At 51.9% G+C, this 13,481-nt stretch overlaps 1 protein-coding gene across 7 annotated transcripts in view; it reads left to right on the top strand.

The window, feature by feature from the left end:
* The window catches only part of RBM23 (RNA binding motif protein 23), a 532,419-nt gene that overhangs the window by 117,897 nt on the left and 401,041 nt on the right, over positions 1-13,481 (top strand). The gene's annotated exons all lie outside the window — the stretch shown is intronic.

Raw genomic sequence — 13,481 nt, 5'->3', positions numbered from 1 at the left:
GAAGCTGAACAAACATCCGAAATTACGAATGGCACTGGTTACAGCAATTTTTGTAGCAATGCTTGTCTCTTTCCCAGGCAACATTGTGTCTGGAGCTCAAAATGTAGCCATAAAAATACAAAGTGTTTTGCACACGGCAATCACCACACAAGAATGTGAAATCCTGACCAGTCACACTCAAGTACCGCAATTGGGAAACACCAAACACATCGGTGTCAAAACATCGCGGTGCTATCGCACCGCGACTTTGACATCGGATGAACGTTTACATCGCATGCCTTTAGTGCGCATGCAACGAGGACGCGTGGCCATTAACATCGCATGTCATTGCAACGCATGCGATGTTAACGTGCGTTCTCATCGCAACGGTTACTATAATCGAAATACAAACATAACGGATTTTAATGACACGTGGGATTTAAACATTTCGGATGGGTTATACTGATATGTGGCAAACATTTAAGATGGATTTAACTGATATGTGGGATTAAAAATGCACAGTAACAACAATTTCGCATTTTATTTTGCATTTTACTGATACATGGGATTAAAAATGCAAATTAAGAACTTGCATTGTGGCATGACATATAACTCTCCCGACTTTGGTGCTGTCAAGCAGGGTTCAAGTGTCCTATCAACGAAACTTTTTTATGGGAAAAATTATACTGATATGTGGGATTAAAAATGCAAATTAACAAACATGAAAACAGTTGTGGGATTCAAACATTTAGGATGGATTTAACTGATATGTGGGATTACAAATGCAAATTAACAACAATTTCGCATTTTACTGATATATGGGAATCAAAATGCAAATTAAGAACTTGCATTGTGGCATGACGTATAACACTCCCGACTTTGGTGCTGTCAAGCAGGGTTCGAGTCTCCTATCAAGGAAACTTTTTTATGGATTTACAGGAAAAATAGATGGATGTATGCATGGGTGAGTGCTGGTGGATGGATGGATGGATGGATGGATGGATGGATGGATGGGTGTATGGATGGGTGTATGGGTGTATGTATGGATGCAGGGATGGATGGATGGGCGATGGCGGATATATGGATGGGTGTATGGATGCAGGGATGGATGGATGGATGGATGGGTGTATGGATGCAGGGATGTATGGGTGGATGAATGGATGGGTGTATGGGTGTATGTATGGATGCAGGGATGGATGGATGGGTGATGGCGGATGGATGGGTGTATGGATGCTGGGATGGATGGATGGATGGGTGTATGGATGCAGGGATGCATGGAAGGGTGTATGGGTGGATGGATGTATGGGTGTATGTATGGATGCAGGGATGGATGGATGGGTGATGGCGGATGGATGGATGGGTGATGGCGGATGGATGGATGGGTGTATGGATGCAGGGATGGATGGATGGATGGATGGATGGGTGTATGGATGCAGGGATGTATGCATGGATGGATGGGGTGTATGGGTGGATGGATTATGAAAATTACCCTTGAACCATGCAAAAATTAAAACACATACACAAGAACACGTTTGAACCTTTTTATTTTCTTTACATACCAAATACTTCAAAAATAAGCATGTCTTTCATAGCACCAAAAAAAGAAAAAAATTATCCACATACAAAAGAACACGTGTGAACCTTTTAATTTTCTTTACATTGCATTAACACGTGTGAACCTTTTCGTTTTATTTACATTTCATTAATACCAAATACTTCAATAATTATTATGTCTTTAATAGCAAACAAAAATAAAAACAAAATACAATAACAGAATCCATCAACAATAGAAGTCCTGGAACATAACTCAGCACTCGCAGATGTAGTAACGGTGCCACACGCAAAATCGCAGAAAGGCACGTTAAAGGGCACGCTACAACGAGGGAAACGAAATACAAGGGCAACAGAGGGCACAACAGGACAAAAAACGCGGAAAACAGGGGGCAGAAGGGCACGCTACAACGAGGGCAACAGAGGGCACAACAAAACAAAAAACGAGGAACACAGAGGGCAGAAGGGCACGCTACAACGAGGGCAACAGAGGGCACAACAAAACAAAAAACGAGGAACACAGAGGGCAGAAGGGCACGCTACAACGAGGGCAACAGAGGGCACAACCAAACAAAAAACGAGGAACACAGAGGGCAGAAGGGCACGCTACAACGAGGGCAACAGAGGGCAGAAGGCCACGAAATCACTGTACTGCTCCTCATGAGGCCCTCTCTAGACTCTCAGCCGGATCGCATCAAATGGCCCTACAGTCACTTCGGAGAGACAGGACCACCAGCACACCTGGTGACTCCGGCATCAGCGTTGCTGCTGCGCCTCCCCAGTTGGGTTCACCAGGCCCGCTCAGACCAGCGCATCACACCAATGCAGTCTCTATTGCTGCGGCTGCCGGGTCTTCTCACCTATGTGGGTCCCCGGTAGTCACTGCTTCACCAGGAGACCGCTACCTTGGGTGCCAGTAAATGCCCCGATATTGCAGCAGGCCTTCTCTTGCCCAGCGTGCCACTCTTCTCAGCCTCCACTCTAAATCCAGACAATGGCTAACGTGGCAAACCTGTTGCAGGCCGCTTCTCGCTCCAGGTACAGCCCCAGGACTCAAATTTTTGGGCATATTAGTCTCTTCCACTCCCCCTGTGCATGGCCCCCAACATTCACGAGCCATTATTTTCGGGTGTGCCCCGTGGGTGTTCGTGTGACTGTTGTTGGTGCGTGGAGAAATCAGAGGGCAGAAGGACACACAAAAACGCTGAAGGGCACGCACTGGTGAACGCTGTGCCCCGTGGGTTCCCAAAAAACAAGCACTGGCGTTGCCAATAGGTCTCGCAGTAGGAAAGTTGGAGCTATTACAATTGCAAATAACAATGCCTTTTATTTTTGTTTTCATTTTAAAAACATAAAGGGCTTTGTCATTTACAAAACCAATAGCTTCAACTTTCCTCCTGCGAGACCTATTGGCAACGCCAGTGCTTGTTTAGGTCAAGGACCGAAGGCTGCGCTTGCGCAGTCTCCGGGAGGATATTTAATGATTTGGAGTATGGGGCTTGAACCCGCCTCTCTCCTCCTCCTCTCCTCCATTGGCTGGCTTCCTAAACGGAGGCCAGCCATTGGAGGAGACAGGCGTCACTCCAATAAAGCCCCGTCTCTTTCGGATTCGCTGGCGTGTTTATTTACGTTCTTTCGACTGTAACGTCACTCAGAACGCCAAAACACGCCCCTGAATCCGAAATTTTCGGATGTTTGCGGCTGCCATTGTTGCCTGGCCGCCGCCGAGTCTTCCAGTGAGTGCTTGTTGGGAGATGAGTCCAAGATCACACAGAGTGTCAGCGAGAAATTGAGGAGACCAGCACCGAGGAAGTTCCCGTCGTAATCTCAGAGGCGGCCACTTAACTGCTACACTGACATGCATCTGTATTCATGATACTTCTCTCTCTCCCCCACCCCCAGCCACTCCCCTCCAGACCATTCCTCCACTCCGTGCTCTGGACTTAGACGGCGCAGAGAGGAGCCAGACACGCACGACCGCAGGATGAAAGACCCGCGTGTGTTAAAAAGAGGAGCCAGTACCTTCTTTCCCTGGTCGGTGCTCACATCCTCAGGGGTCCCTCTCCGTGAGGACAGGCGGGGCAGGGCTGCGGCGCTAGCTGCTTGTGAAACACTGCAGCTCTGTGCCTCGCTGCCTGTTGGCAGTGTGAATATATATAGCCTGTGTTTGTCTGTGAGTCTGTATGTCTGTGCATGAGAGAGAGGGGGCGGTCTGTGAATAAGTCCGCTACCCCGGGACTTTCTGTCCTGAGCCCCTTTCCCCATCAGCCACGAGACAAGCGGGCATTGAAGAAATGCACCGGGCGCCCGGGGAGGGGTACAAGTTAAGCCAGAGGGCTGGCATGAGCCCCCGGAGTCAGGAGTGCCCTCCAGCCCGGGATGAGCAGGCTCCAGGGCAGCCTTAGGAAGTGTGCGAGAAACCGCCGACCTCCTCCCGGGAGCTGCTGGGTCCGGGAGATAAGAGGCGTTTTAAAACAAGCCCTGGCAAAGCCCAGAGGTCTAACCTTTTATGTCATGCTCTTGGTGCAGACAGAAACACAGGCGAGTGGTGAATGCAGACAGAAACGCAGGCGAGTGGTGAATGCATCATTCTTTGTGTCATGGGCTCAGTGCAGCAAGATGCAGTCACTCATCTTCAAACTGCACTTGTGCTGTGCTTAGAGCAGCAAGGCGCACGCACATTGTAATGGTGTGTGCACATTCGGTCTGTAGAGGTATACACATACATGTTGCATTGCTATCATATGGGTAATGTAGGAAATGCATATACCGCAAGCAAACAGGGCTATGTGCATAGTATGCTGAGCGTGTGCAGACACACATAGTTTGTTTGCATTAAGTGCTGACTGCATCTCTCTCTCACACACGCTACAAACTTTGCTAACAATAACTATTTGCATAATTTATTTATGCACAAGACACAAGGAAGGTAAGCACTGTACTATTTGCATCATGTATTTATGCACACGATCTGTAAGCACTACACTATGTAGATCATGTATTTGGTGTATGTGTTATACACAAGACACATAAGAACTATAAGCACTGCTCTTTTTGCATCGTGTGCCGAGTGTAAGCAGAGTACAGACTGTATGCACTGCAGTGTTTGCATCATGTATTTATGCACAAGACCCAAGAACTGTAAGCGCTACACTATTTACACCATTTATTTATGCACACGAACTGTAAGCGCTACACTATGTACATCATGTATTTATGCACAAGACCCAAGAACTGTAAGCACTGCACCATTTGCATCATGTATTTATGCACAAGACCCAAGAACTGTAAGCGCTACACTATCATGTATTTATGCACACGAACTGTTAGCGCTACATTATGTACATCATGTATTTATGCACAAGACACAAGGAAGTTAAGCACTGCACTATTTGCATCATGTATTTATGCACACGAACTGTAAGTGCTACACTATGTACATCATGTATTTGGTGTATGTGTTATACACAAGACACATAGGAACTGTAAGCACTGCCTCCCTGCCCCCTTGGCTGTGCTTGCTTCCCTGCCCCTTGGCTGTGCTTGCTTCCCTGCCCCCTCGCCGTGCTTGCTTCCCTACCCCCTCGCTGTGCTTGCTTCCCTGCCCCCTCGCTGTGCTTGCTTCCCTGCCCCCCTCGCTGTGCTTGCTTCCCTGCCCCCTCTCTGTGCTTGCTTCTCTGCCCCCTCGCTGTGCTTGCTTCCCTGCCCCCTCGCTGTGCTTGCTTCCCTGCCCCCTGGCTGTGCTTGCTTCCCTGCCCCCTGGCTGTGCTTGCTTCCCTGCCCCCTGGCTGTGCTTGCTTCCCTGCCCCCTGGCTGTGCTTGTTTCCCTGCCCCCTGGCTGTGCTTGCTTCCCTGCTCCCTGGCTGTGCTTGCTTCCCTGCCCCCAGACTGTGCTTGCTCTCCTGGCTGTGCTTGCTCCCCTGCCCCCTGACTGTGCTTGCTCCCCTGGCTGTGCTTGCTTCCCTTCCCCTGCTTCCCTGCCCCCTGGCTGTGCTTGCTTCCCTGCCCCCTGGCTGTGCTTGCTTCCCTGCCCCCTGGCTGTGCTTGCTTCCCTGCCCCCTGGCTGTGCTTGCTTCCCTGCCCCCTGGCTGTGCTTGCTTCCCTGCCCCCCGGCTGTGCTTGCTTCCCTGCCCCCCGGCTGTGCTTGCTTCCCTGCCCCCCGGCTGTGCTTGCTTCCCTGCCCCCCGGCTGTGCTTGCTTCCCTGCCCCCCGGCTGTGCTTGCTCCCCTGCCCCCCGGCTGTGCTTGCTCCCCTGCCCCCCGGCTGTGCTTGCTTCCTGCCCCCGGCTGTGCTTGCTTCCTGCCCCCCGGCTGTGCTTGCTTCCCTGCGCTTGCTTCCCTGCGCTTGCTTCCCTGCCCCCCGGCTGTGCTTGCTCCCCTGCCCCCCGGCTGTGCTTGCTCCCCTGCCCCCCTGGCTGTGCTTGCTTCCCTGCCCCCCTGGCTGTGCTTGCTTCCCTGCCCCCCTGGCTGTGCTTGCTTCCCTGCCCCCCTGGCTGTGCTTGCTTCCCTGCCCCCCGGCTGTGCTTGCTCTCCTGTGTGTGTGTGTGGCTCTGGGTGTGTGTGTGTGGCTCTGGGTGTGTGTGTGTGGCTCTGGGTGTGTGTGTGTGGCTCTGGGTGTGTGTGTGTGGCTCTGGGTGTGTGTGTGTGTGGCTCTGGGTGTGTGTGTGTGTGTGGCTCTGGGTGTGTGTGTGTGTGGCTCTGGTGTGTGTGTGTGTGGCTCTGTGTGTGTGTGTGTGGCTCTGTGTGTGTGTGTGTGGCTCTGTGTGTGTGTGTGTGTGGCTCTGTGTGTGTGTGTGTCTGTGGCTCTGTGGTGTGTGTGTGTGTGGCTCTGGGTGTGCGTGTGTGGCTCTGGGTGTGCGTGTGTGGCTCTGGGTGTGCGTGTGTGGCTCTGGGTGTGCGTGTGTGGCTCTGGGTGTGCGTGTGTGGCTCTGGGTGTGCGTGTGTGGCTCTGGGTGTGCGTGTGTGGCTCTGGGTGTGCGTGTGTGGCTCTGGGTGTGCGTGTGTGGCTCTGGGTGTGCGTGTGTGGCTCTGGGTGTGCGTGTGCGGCTCGGTGTGCGTGTGCGGCTCTGGGTGTGTGTGTGGGGCTCTGTATGTGTGGGGCACTGTGTGTGTGTGTGTGTGGGGCTCTGTGTGTGTGTGTGGGGGGCTCTGTGTGTGTGTGTGGGGGGCTCTGTGTGTGTGGCTCTGTGTGGGTGGCTTTGTGTGTGTGTGTAGCTCTGTGTGGGTGGCTCTGTGTGGGTGGCTCTGTGTGGGTGGCTCTGTGTGGGTGTAAATGCAAAAGGTCATTCATTTGCGAGCTATTAATCTATTAGCATTGTAAATGACAATGCCATTTCTGTAGTAGGGGATCTCTGTGTATAGTCCTAATCTAGTGAATAGTACCGCCCATGTGCGTGGACCCCGGCAATCTAAAATAATCTCTTAAATTGTCAAATCATGCAGAACTGCAAAGACATTTAAGAGAGAATTTAAAGACAAATAATGCAGCCTATATCCACAGACTACACTGTCCAGTACTTCAACTAGAAATTCCACCAAACAAAACCACACACAACACTGCCTGCCCAGTTTCTTCCATACAGAATCTTGCCTCTACCAGTAAGAGACTCTGGAATGATAGAGAGGAAGGCATGGACAGACAAGCCCCATAGGCTGCCATTATGTGGCTTAAATAGGATACTGTGCCTTTAAGAGAACTTTCCAGAACTTCTCCCAGTATCCCAGAATGCACAGTGGGTCCCTTTTACTTTCAGTTCTTTTTTCCGGCTCCTCATAACAGGACCCTGGCATTGAGCTCTCCCTTTTTCAAGGGTTTATTGGATTTTTGTTTACTTTGTTGATAAAAGTGTTTGCAGTTTATATTTCTTGGTGTTTCCCTTCACTCCTGTGTGTTTGTTCAGGCTTTTTAGGGCTCTAAAATGCCTGCTCTTTTCGACAAATGCCCAGCATGTGGAAGGAAGAAGTCAAAGACTGATCCACACGACGTCTGCATTATCGGTCTCCCTGAAGCACATGTCCCTGAAGAATGAGACATCTGCCAGCAACTTTCAGCAAGGACCCTGAGGGAAAGGCTGAAGATTAGGCTTCAAGGCCTGGAGGAGAGACGACTGCAGGCTGCAGGTGGGTCTGGGCAGGCTGGGAAGGTTCCCTATGCCTCTGCTGAGGCCTCTGGGGGGCTCCCCAGAGGCAGGAAGACCAGCAAATGGTCCCAGGCTCAGTCGGCGTCGATTGCATCGACGACTAGAGGGATGACGACGGTGTGTTCCCCATCTCCCCGGGGCTCTGGGTCGAGACGGCGTGAAAATTCGACGTCGAAGGGCCTGGGTAGGCCACCGTCGAGACCACCGTCGACCGCGTCTTCGTCGTCGGCGTCGAAGTAGGAGCGACAGGCGTCGGCGCTCGCCGTCGAGGCGACACCGCCGGTCGCCGTCGAGAAGACGGTCGGCGTCGAGGGGATCCTCGACGTCGAGGACCTCGAGAAAGCGGTCGGCGTCAAGGAGGAGTCGACGCTAGCTAATGGAGGCGGCGTTCGGCATCGAGGAAGAAGAGATCGACGTCGCGGAGGCGGCGTTGGACACCGGAGTCGCGGAGGCGACATTCGACGCCAGAAAAGCGACGCTCAGCGTCGAGAAGGAAGAGATCGGCGTCTCGGAGTTGTTCCAACTCTCCTAAGCGGCGCAGGAGTAGTTCTGGCGCCAGAAGTCACGCTGGGTCTGGTGGAGGGCGCCGGAGACTGCGATCACCTATGGGAGGGGCTGGTTCGCAGTCCCCTCTCCCGAAGAAGTCACTGGGCTCGGTGTGCTCGGTGGTCTATACACCACCTCGGCCGAAGGCTCCCCCTCCCCCTGTACCTAAGGAGGATCCTCCAGTCAAACCTCCGCTTCCACCACTTCCTCCCTCAGGACAACCACCGCTTCCGCCGGATGGGCCCGCCCCTCGGTCGGAGATACCTCCTGTTCCTCCGTAAAGGTCGGCGTCACTGCCTCCTCTTCCTACACCGCCTAAGGGGACGCCTAAACCGAAACCCCAGGATAAGCCACGGAAGACACCTCCACGGAAACCTGCGGAGCGCCCACGAACTGGGAGGTTGCGCTCTCGTTCCAGGAGGAGGGAACGATCGCGCAACAGGTCATCCACGTGGTCGAGACGCCGCCACAGGAGGCACAGGTCTCGCTCCCATACGAGGTCCTCGGGGACCAGGGACTACTCTCCGACTTTGCCGGGGTCACCGGAGACAAGGGTGTCGCCGGTTGATGATCTGGTGGCCTTTCACGATGTCCTGTTAAGAGGTGCAGCAAAATTGGGCACCTCGTTGACGGTGTCCACGCCCAAGACATCGGTAATTTTCGAGACGCTGCACCAGAAACATCTGTCTAGTCCATTATTGGCACTGGTGCCGGGCCTGGAGGATCCGGCCATGGACCTTTTTCTCACCCCGGCGGTGACTAAAGCGGCCCCCTCGAGACTACAGAAAAAATACCGGGCTCCCGATTCTGATCCGGCTTTTCTAAGATTGGAACCTCCTCCAGATTCTGTGATCGTGACGGCTGCTTGCAAACAGCATGCTACCATCCCGTCATCCACAGTCCCCCCAGATAAAGAGTCTAGATGGATGGATGCGGCTGGGAGGAAGGTGTGTGGAACGTCGGTGACCTCCATGAAGGCTGCGAGTGCCACAGCCTTGTTGGGACGCTATGACCGTGCCCTCTGGAACTCCCTCCAGCAGTTTGTGGAACACCTGCCTCGTGACAAGAGGAAAGATTTCCAGGAGATGTTAAATGAGGGGATGCTGGTGGCGAATCAGATCATCAGCACTGCAGCCGATTCGTCCCTCTTGGCGGCGCATGGCTTCTGCCATAGGATTAACCAGCGACGACACGGCTGGCTCCGTCTTACGTCAATGAAACCTGACGCACAGCAAAGGGTTACCAATCTTCCGTTCTCGGGCGAAACCCTATTTGGGAAACATGCGGATGACGAAATGGCCCTCATGAAGGCAGAGGCCGAAACACTCACGGCTGTGGGTCTGGAAAAGCCCAAAGAGACAAAGAAATCGTACCGCCCGTTCCAGAGACGGTTCGGTGGACAGGGCAGAGGGCGTGGCCAAGCTTCAGGACAGCAACAGCAACAGCAGCAGTTCCGAAGGCCGTTCCAGAAGCGCCCGAAGGGCAGAGGCGGCCAACAGTCGGCACCAGCGACCAAAGGCCCGGCCGGGTCTAGGCCCTGAGCGCTTACTTCCCCCGCATACGTTACCCACTCCGGTGGGGGGAAGCATTCAATTTTTTTCTGGCAGAGTGGAGAAAAATTACTCCGCACAAGGGGGTGCTGAATATTGTTTGCAATGGATACAGTCTTCGGTTCCCCCGCCTCCAGCAATTCCACCGGTCAGCTCGCAGTTTCAGCTGCGCGAGCTTCAGGCGGAGGCCGATATCCTGTTAAGGAAAAGGGCGATAGAAGACGTACCTCTGTCTCAGAGAGGAAGAGGTCTGTACTCCCGGTTCTTTCTGATTTGCAAGAAGGACAAGAACGAGTTCAGGCCCATTCTGGACTTGCGACAAGCAAACAAGTGGATTCGCAGAGAGAAATTTAGCATGCTGTATCCTCAGTTGCAACAGGGAGACTGGCTATGTGCTATAGACCTACAGGATGCGTACTTCCATGTGCCCATTGCACACAAACACAGGAAGTTCCTGCGATTCCAAGTCGGCACCAATCATTATCAATACACAGTACTCTCATTCGGACTAAAATCTGTGCCGAGAACATTCTCGAAGTTCATGGCGGTGGTAGCAGCACACCTGAGGAAGAACAAGGTGTTCGTCTACCCATACCTGGACGATTGGTTGATCAAGGCCTCCTCCTTCTCGGAAGCTCTAGCCCACTTCCAGAAGACGTGCGTTCTCTTGAACAAGCTGGGGTTGCACATCAACATGTCCAAGTCTGTCCCGACTCCGGTCCAATGCATACAGTACTTGGGAGCCTCCATCAATACGCTGCCAGCAAGCGTGTCTCCTTCGGAGAAGCGACGATTATCACTCCTTCGGAAGGCTCAGGCGCTTATGACCACTCCATCTACAACAGTTAGGACGGTGTCTTCTCTACTGGGATCGATGGCCTCTTGTATCTTCCTGACGCCACACGCACGACTGCACATGAGACCGTTGCAAGAGTGCTTGGAGGACCAGTGGGATCAGAGGAAAGGATCTTGGGACGACAAGATACGACTGTCTCTGCATGCTCTTCAGTCGCTGAAGTGGTGGTGTTCAGCGGAGAAACTCCTCCGAGGGGTTCCCTTCCACAAGGACATTCCCACGCAGACTGTTGTGACTGATGCTTCTCTCCACGGTTGGGGGGGCGCACTCCGGAGACTTACAGATTCAAGGAACGTGGTCCCCGATGGAGGCCACGTATCACATCGATTTCCTGGAACTCAGAGCTGTTCACTTGGCACTGAAGGCCTTTCTTCCGTCCTTTCAGACCAACTCTCTGCTTGTACAGACGGACAATACGACCACGATGTATTACCTCAACAAGCAGGGGGGTTCGAGATCACGCACTCTGTCACAAGAGGCGCAGGCGATCTGGCACTGGCTTCTGGCCAGAGGACTGACGATAACGGCTACCCATCTGCCAGGTGTGCAGAATGTTCAGGCGGACGCACTGAGTAGACTAATTCAGGAAAACCACGAATGGGTCATAAACAACGAAGTACTAGGAGAAGTCTTCGCAAGGTGGGGGACTCCAGACGTAGATCTGTTAGCCACCGCCGAAAACAGCAAATGCCGAGACTTCGCCTCCAGGTACTACCAGCAGGGGACGCTGGGGAATGCGTTATGGATCAACTGGTCGAACCGCTTTCTGTACGCTTTTCCACCCATTCCCCTGATTCCGGCGGTACTCATCAAGCTGGCCCGGTCCAGGGCTCGGATGATACTCCTTGCCCCGGAATGGCCCAGACAGTGGTGGTTCACGGACCTGCTTCACCGGTCTCTCCTTCCTCACATTGGCTGCCGTGCAGGCTGGACCTTCTCACGAAGTTCGGGGGGCAGATGTTGCACCCCAACCTCTCGATTTTGAGTTTGGCGGCATGGCTCCTGAGATAGTGCAATATGGCCATTTGAATCTGCCCGAAGATTGTATGGACATACTGAAGGAGTCTAAGAGACCTTCTACTCGGACCTCCTATGCTTACAAGTTGAAGAGGTTCTGTATCTGGTGTCAGTCCAAGAACTATGACCCGACGACGTGCAAGGAAGACGTCATCCTTCCTTACCTTCTCCATTTGGCGCAGTCTGGACTTAATGTTCATTCCATTAAGGTTCATCTTGCTGCATTGACTGCCTGCAGGAAATGCCCTTCACAGACTTCCTTCTTCCAGATCCCTGTGATCAAAGACTTTTAGGAAGGCTTTAAGAAAGTGTTCCCTCCTTTCAGGCTTCCTTCGCCTTCATGGGAATTGAATGTGGTGCTGTCCAGATTGATGAAGGAGCCTTTTGAACCTATTCATAAGGCTTCGTTGCAGCACCTTTCCTGGAAGGCGACGTTCCTCGTGGCCATTTCATCGGCCCGCAGGGTGAGTGAAATTCAGGCGTTGTGTTGCCAAGAACCTTATACTGTATTTCATGCTGCTAAGGTTGTTATGCGTACTCACCCTAAATTTCTTCCCAAGGCTATTTCTGATTTTCATGTCAACCAGACCATAACATTGCCTACGTTTTTTCAGAATCCTTCATCTCCAGCGGAAAGGTCTCTACATTCCCTGGATGTTAGGAGGGTGTTGAAATTTTATCTGGATAAAACCAAAGATATTCGTAGGTCAGACCAATTATTTGTCAATTATGGATCGGTCAGGACGGGTCTTGCTACCTCTAAGCAGTCCATCTCTAGGTGGATTGTGTCCTGCATACAGTTGTTACCAAAAAGCTAATAAAACCTTAGGGGGTAAACCTAAGGCTCATTCCACCAGGGGAAAAGCTGCCACGACAGCTTTGCTCCGTAATGTTCCGATTGCAGAGATCTGCAAGGCGGCCACTTGGAAGTCGGTTCATACCTTTGCTAAGCATTACTATCTGGACTCTGATGCCAGGGCAGATGCTCAGGTTGGGCAGGCTTCGCTGCGGAATTTGTTCGCACAATAGTGGTGTTAATTTTCTTCTCTCCACCGCCGCTTTGGTGTGGGGATGAGCTTGCCATTCTATTCACTAGATTATGACTATACACAGAGATCCCCTACTACAGAAGGAATAGTTTCTGTCCTGTAACTCCAGTTCTGTAGTAGGGGTATCTCTGTTATAGTCATAAGCGCCCGCCCTCCTCCCCGGTGGAGAAAGATATTCATGTAAGGAATGCTACAGGTCTGGCGTGCTACGCCTTCAAAAAGAACTGAAAGTATAAGGGACCTGCTGTGCATTCTGGGATACTGGGAGAAGTTCTGGAAAGTTCTCTTAAAGGCACAGTATCCTATTTAAGCCACATAATGGCAGCCTATGGGGCTTGTCTGTCCATGCTTTCCTCTCTATCATTCCAGAGTCTTTTACTGGTAGAGGCAAGTTTCTCTATGGAAGAAACTGGGCAGGCTGTGTTGTGTGTGGTTTTGTTTGGTGGAATTTCTAGTTGAAGTACTGGACAGTGTAGTCTGTGGATATAGGCTGCATTATTTGTCTTTAAATTCTCTCTTAAGTGTCTTTGCAGTTCTGCATGATTTGACAACTTAAGAATTTATTTTTGATTGCCGGGGTCCACGCACATGGGCGGGACTATTCACTACATTATGACTATAACAGAGATACCCCTACTACAGAACTGGAGTTACAGGACAGAAACTACTCCTTATATATGATTTAAAAAAAAAAAGGAAAAAAAAGTCATGAACAATGCCAATAGCTCTACCTTTAATAATGCCGAGACCATTGCATTGTAAATGCTTGTTAAACTTGTTTTCTGCCTTGATAT

The sequence above is a fragment of the Lissotriton vulgaris genome, chromosome 5 (assembly GCF_964263255.1).
Source record: "Lissotriton vulgaris chromosome 5, aLisVul1.2, whole genome shotgun sequence".
Lineage (NCBI taxonomy): Eukaryota > Metazoa > Chordata > Amphibia > Caudata > Salamandridae > Lissotriton > Lissotriton vulgaris.
Note: the sequence above shows the minus strand (reverse complement) of the source record. Positions and strands in the feature narration are given on the sequence as shown.